The following is a 7,297-nucleotide window of genomic DNA, read 5'->3' as shown; positions in this document are numbered from 1 at the left end:
GGGTCTATGAGAAACCGAAACTAGTCATAAATTTTTAAGACTGTTTCTCATTTGCGATCCAACAAATTTTTAAAAAAATTGTAAAAAGTTTTAAATATTTTTAAAATAATCTATCAGACTGCATTTCTCCATTCCTGATAATGCGACCATTATGTAAAACTGAATCGTTATAGGTTCGTTAAAACAATCATTAACTTTGCTATTCAGAAGCTTTGTATTGATGAGTTTTGGGCTCTGTCCGTCATAAGAAGTATCGATATAAAAACAAAATTTTCAAGGAGTCATGTTCATTTTCCATCAGTTAGATTCTGGTACTGATGGGTGATGCACAGGACTCCATACTCTGTCTGAAAACTTTGTTATTAGTTTAAAATTTCCGATGATGAGTATGGCTGGAAACGCATCAATAAATCACTTCTGAACAACAAAGTGAATAAATATTTTAGTGACCTATTTAGCAATGGGCGATGTTTCAGCGTGTTACAGACCCTTCTAATGAGGGTCAATAAAAAGCTGGTTAAAAAATAAAAGAAATACACTAAAAAATAACAAGTCATACCATGAAGGAATTATCCGAATGGGACAGGAAATCAGTAGTTGTGATGAGCATGTACTGACAAATGATTATAATTTCAGAAAATTTGGATGATTAATTCAAGAGAAAGAGCTTCATAAATCGAGCAAGTCAATAACACGCTGGTCCACCTCCTGCCTTTGCGCAAGCAATTATTGGGTTTGGCATTGACTGATAGAGTTGTTGGATATCGTACCAAATTCTGTCCAATTAGATCTTCAAAATCCCTAGATGGTTGGACGGCCCTGTCGACAATGCTCCAAATGCTCTCAGTTGGGAAGAGTTGCTGTGACTTTGCTAGCCAAGGCAGGGTCTGGTAAGCACTAAGACAAGCAGTAGAAATTCTCGCAGTGTACGGGCAGGCACTATCTTGCTGAAATGTAAGCTGAGGATGGCTTGCCGTGAAGGGTAACGAAACGGAACGTGGAATATCTAGAAGGACCACTGTGCTGTAACGATGTCGCGGATGAGAACGTAAGGGACGCTGCTAAGAAACGAAATGGTTCACCAGACCATAACCCCTGGCTGTTAGGCCCTACGGTGGGCGACAGTCAGGTTGATCTGTCAAGATGAGTCTGGAGACGCCCCTGAGAGCGGTGGGGCCCGCCGGTGTCGCCGAGCGGTTCTAGGCGCTTCAGTCTGGAACCGCGCGACCGCTACAGTTGCAGGTTCGAATCCTGCTTCGGGCATGGATGTGTGTGATGTCCTTAGGTTAGTTAGGTTTAAGTAGTTCTAAGTTCTAGGGCACTGATGACCTCAGACGTTAAGTCCCATAGTGCTCGGAGCCATTTGATTTGAAGAGCGGTGGGATACCAACCTGGCTGTCGCCGGCTGTACAACAGGACAACAAGCACTGACTGAGGTGCTATTTCATTTCACAGTAGGGTCTCTTTGGTCGTCATCTGCGGCATCCTTACAGCACAGCGCTATGTGGACGATATTGTACGCCCCAGTTTGTTGTGCAAGCCATCCTGGGCTCACATAATAATGGCCTCCCGCACATAATGAGAGTTTCTGTCGCTTTCCAAACCCAACCTTCGCCATCGAGGCCCCAATTGAGAACGTTTGGAGCATTATGGGCGGCGCCTTCCAATCAGCTCGGTATTCTGACGTTCTAACGCGTTAATTCGACAAAATTGTGGATGAGATCCCTGAAGAGGACATCCAGCAACTCTATCAATCAGTGCCAAACCGAATTGCATAAAGGCCAGAGGTGGTCCAACCGGTTATTGACTTGCTCCTTCTCTTGAATAAGTCATCCAGTTTTTCTGAAATTGTGATCAAATGGCTCTGAGCACTATGGGACTCAACTGCTGAGGTCATTAGTCCCCTAGTACTTAGAACTAGTTAAACCTAACTAACCTAAGGACATCACAAACATCCATGCCCGAGGCAGGATTCGAACCTGCGACCGTAGTGGTCTTGCGGTTCCAGACTGCAGCGCCTTTAACCGCACGGCCACTTCGGCCGGCGAAATTGTAATCATTTGTTTGTGTGTACGTGTACATCGCATCTATCAGTTTTAACCCATTTGTATAAATCCTTTGTGTGTGTCTTAGAGAGTATTTTTTCAGTCAAATTTGGAACAATGAATCACTTTGCGTTTGAGCCGTGGTGACTGGCGCTAGTTATGCTCCACTTGCGTCGCTGATATCGACACTCGTCTGGTCTTGTATCTCTGAGCCGGCCGTTGTGGCCGAGTGATTCTAGGCACGTCAGTGTGGAACCGAGGGATCATTACGGTCGCAGGTTCGAATCCTGCCTCTGGCATGGATGTGTGTGATGTCCTTAGTTAGGTTAAGTGGTTCTAAGTTCTAGGGGACTGATGACCTCAGATGTTAAGTCCCATAGTGCTCAAACCCATTTGACCCATTTGAAGTCCACCTAATTTTCAACATTTTGTATCTCTGACTGTTCCGCCTTTGGTTTTCCGGCTTGGCGTGTGGCCGGGGTCTTTCTCCGGTCGGCGTTCAACGAGGCAACATGTTTTGAAGGCAGGCCCTCGTCTCGATCCGCTTTGCCTACCTGTGTCGTAGCAGAACTAATAAAGGGGGAGGGGGTTCCTTTCCTAGTGTTGATGGTCAAAACTTGTGACAGTAGTGTCTAGTACCTTTAGGTAATGCGTTTTGCTGTTTCAGGAAGTTGCCCAGCGTGAGTGGACGGACCTGCCCTGGAATTTTATATTTGCGCCGTGAGCATTTAATTTACGAGCTGCGAGTACGCGGTTTGCCCGTGGAGGGCAGTGTTGACGAGTTGGCGGCGCGTGTCTTGGCTTCGGCGGCGGCGGCCGATACTCCGGTCTCCCTTCCTGTTGATTACCTTGCTGATGTGGGTGGATGGCTTGCATGCATTATTGTGTCACTGGACGACATTGGCCGTACACGCGACTTTTTAAGATCTTCTCAAGATACACAGAGGCAAGTTTTCCGCGTGCAGGCTCACCTAAACCACTATAATAACTGTCTAACGTGTTTATCGACTGTCCACCTCAGTGACGCAATTCAGGAACTTCGAAATCAAATTGTTTGTGACGTTCGGTATTTGCAAGCTTCTACCGTCGCGCTTGCTTTGGGTGAGGGAGGTTGGGCAAACGATCCCGTTGTACAGAGTGAAGATAAAGGTGTGGGAGTGCAATGTAAAACTGTGTATTCTGACTGTTTTTGAAATTGCCGAATCCTATTGTAAAATTGTTTGAAGGGATTTCAGAATTACATATTGAAACATTTGATTATGTTCAGGAATTGTGATTGTTAGTTCTACTATGATAACAAAAAAAGTTAAATGTATTTCAATTTTTTCAATTTTAATCTGATAATTATATTGTATTTCATACTAGAATGTCGTGTTCCCAGTTTGGCACAGCTTTGCCACAGGAAACATGAAAGCGGTCGAAGACGTCCGTCTTCTGGTCGGCTCCTGATCGTTGTCAGAAGGAGACTAGTTTTTGGTTACGCAAAGGTTTCTATTATTCGGAAAAGAACAATCCCAATCAGTATGAATTTTACAATTACTTTTAACAATGAACAATAGACAAATTGCATTGCAAATGAAATCATTAATAAATGGGGCGGTTATGAGTTGTATAGAAGACAAGAAGCGCCCTTCTGTCTACGACGAGGATGCCGCAGTATTCTCTGCTGTAGTAAAGGCTGTTTGACATTTATAAAAATAATATGGTATGTAGGAAAAAAAAGGAAAAGAATAGAATAAGAAATCTGGTAAACACTAAATATATTCAGATAATTCTCACAAGCAATTAGGGCTTATTTATAAACACTATAACTTACATAAGTAATTTTCTGACTGTATGGTGCGATCAGATTTCAGCCTGTCCTGTGCTAACTTCTTGGATCACGTTTTTGTCACAAATTACAGTCATTACTTTTCCCCTGCCTTCGAGACAATTCTTACACCATTCAACACCTTCATAACAATAACCTGCCGATTTACAATATCGAATATAAATTACTTGAATTTTACTAATCAATAACTGTTGTCTGCAAGCTGGCAAGACCGCTCACTTTTATGGCTTAAAGACGACTTTCTTTACTCTTTCACATTACAAGAAGAAGTACGATAAAATCTGAAAATCTACAAAGGTTTTTACCGTCATATTTTTTATTTAGATTGAAGCGGAACGATTCTTTTAAAATGTTTCTTTGACTGCGCAGTCGATGTATTAGCGTTCGCGCTAGATGCATATCTTTACAGTTACGTAAATTATGTAAAACAAATGTCTTTCAAAGAAAAGGTCTCATCTTATAAGTTGATCGTTTAATACACAGCTAGGTGAATGCCTTTCCAAGGTTACTCACAGCTTTCATACGACGGAAAGCCCAATAATATTGCATAGTCCGGTTACAAGTTGGTGCTGATGCATTGAGGGTGGAGCACTGTGTAATTTTTTTCTTTATTCTATCTGATGAATCGAGGGTGCTTTGGTAAGATCTTAGTGGAGGTGTTACACAGTCAAGGAACATTGGTTGAACTCCGTCGGAAAATTATAGGTAGAAAGCTCTCGCATCGAATACGTGTACAGTTGGAGCGTGATTTCTATTGGAGGGTACAAGCAGATGTTGAGAAGCTAGCTCAATATTTTGATCGAGTGCGTACTGCAGTTGTTGCTCTTGACATGTCGATATCAGAAATAAATAATATTGAACGTCTGCTTGAGGGGATGCGTCGTCAAGATCGTTCGCGCTTAACTTTTGCGCAGTGTCCAACTTCATTGGCACAGATCCAGCAGCTTACTCATGACGTAGAAAAGGTCTGCCTAGTTGATGATCAACGTCCTTAATGCCAAATTAATCAACCTTGCATGGTAATTTGTAGTGGTAATAGAGAATGGGGGTCCTATAGTCCTAGTGTGTTACGATGTTACCTTTGCCAAGCTACCGATCACTTAGTCCGGCCCTAGGCCGAATAGCTGACACCAGAGGAGAGGTAAGGGTAGCAAAGATCGTAACTGGCCTTTGAATTGTAAGGCGATTAAGGGTGTGAGTCGTTCTCTCTTGTCATATGTTTGTGCTCGGATCGGAGATGAGCCGGTATGTGCTTTAGTTGATTCCGGTAGTTCGGTATCTATAATTGACCAGACGTGATATCTAAATTCCGACATTCGTGTAAATATTTCTTATCACACCCTCCTGCACAAAGATGTCGGGTTTGCAGACGGCCGTCAGTTGCCTTTGGCAGGGGAAGTGCGAGGTTATTTGCACATTAATGGGTTTTCCTGGCCACATAACTTTATCATTGTTAGTAATTTGAAGATTCCCGTGATATTGGGATTCAATTTTGCGCGACGTACCAGTTTGGTTTTGTAAGCGTAGGCTTCCGCGGCCGTTGTCTTCTTCAATAAAATTCTTCAGGGTATCAGACCGCATCGTCATAATTTAAAATGCGCCAACGTTTCGGCCAGCGTTGCATCTAGCCTTCATCAGGGCCTTACGTCAACTGCTAAATGAACACACTTGGTTCCTTAAATAGCTGCACGAGAAAACCGTGTCGTTACTTGATTGGCTGTAAAAGGAGGAGGAGGAGGGGTGAAAGGTATGCTTTATTGGTGTTTCCTTTATTATCTGTCATTGGCTGAAATAGCTGTTTTCTATTGGTCTTTATATTAATCCACCCCATTGGAGGAGACGGACGAATAGCGAACAGGTGATGGCTGTGACGTCACACTGTTTCCATGCTGTCCAGAAGCCGGCTGCGGCGTGCCATTGCTTTGTGTGCTCGCGACCAGTACTGCGGCTCTCCGCGTGTCTGCATGGGCCGCCACGGCTCTGCCGCCGCTCCGTAGCCCTGCTATTGCAGGCAGCCAAGACCTCGGAAGCTTGTACCCGTCCTCTCTATTCATGTTGTCGGGTCTTTTGGTTATTTCCATCGCCTCTCCAATCTTTCTTTTGAAAGTGAGAGGCTGTTTCGCCAGGACGCGGGCTTCTTGAAAAAATATTGGTTTCCCGCACTCGTCTCGGTGTTCCGCCACTGCTGACTTAGTGTGTTGTTTCAGGCGGATATATCTTTCATGTTCCGAGAGCCTTGTGCTAATCGGACATCCCGTCTCACCCATGTAGACTAATCCACACGCACAACCAATTTCATACACGCCAGCTGTGTGTAGTTTGTCAACTGCATCCTTGGTAGAACCGAGCATGTCTGATATTTTGTTTCGCTTCGCTATGTCGATGATACTTTCGTCATCTGGCCCCACGGAGAAGAGGAGTTACAGAACTTCCACAAGCACCTTAACCAACAGCATAGGAAAATTCAGTTTACAATGGAAACAGAGAAGAATGGGGTGCTGCCTTTTCTCGACGTGGAAGTTTATCGAAAACCTGACGGTAAACTTGGCCACAAAGTGTACAGGAAACCAACCAATACGGACAGGTACCTTCACGCCTCCTCCCACCATCACCCCACACAGAAGAAGTCCGCCCTGCACACGCTAACGAAGAGAGCGTACAGGATAAGCGACGAAGAACATCTGAAGACAGAACTTGAACGCCTCAGGTCCATCTTCGGAACTAATGGCTATGGGAAGCAGATGATAGACAACACCATGTCGACAAGGGAGAAGATTAATAGGGAAGAGGAGAAGGAGGCACAGAGCATTGCTGTGTTACCATATGTACAAGGGGTCACCCAACGTATTGGCAAAATTCTACGAAAAGCCGACATCAAACCAATTTTCCGAAGCAGAAACAAAATATCAGACATGCTCGGTTCTACCAAGGATGCAGTTGACAAACTACACACAGCTGGCGTGTATGAAATTGGTTGTGCGTGTGGATTAGTCTACATAGGTGAGACGGGACGTCCGATTAATGGCTCTGAGCACTATGCGACTCAACTTCTGAGGTCATCAGTCGCCTAGAACTTAGAACTAATTAAACCTAACTAACCTAAGGACATCACACACACCCATGTCCGAGGCAGGATTCGAACCTGCGACCGTAGCGGTCACGTGGTTCCAGACTGAAGCGCCTTTAACCGCACGGCCGGACGTCCGATTAGCACAAGGCTCTCGGAACATGAAAGATATATCCGCCTGAAACAACACACTAAGTCAGCAGTGGCGGAACACCGAGACGAGTGCGGGAAACCAATATTTTTTCAAGAAGCCCGCGTCCTGGCGAAACAGCCTCTCACTTTCAAAAGAAAGATTAGAGAGGCGATGGAAATAACCAAAAGACCCGCCAACATGAATAGAGAGGACGGGTACAA

Source organism: Schistocerca americana, chromosome 9, assembly GCF_021461395.2.
Source record: "Schistocerca americana isolate TAMUIC-IGC-003095 chromosome 9, iqSchAmer2.1, whole genome shotgun sequence".
NCBI lineage: Eukaryota > Metazoa > Arthropoda > Insecta > Orthoptera > Acrididae > Schistocerca > Schistocerca americana.
The sequence above is the reverse complement of the archived record's forward strand: the minus strand, read 5'-3'. Positions refer to the sequence as shown.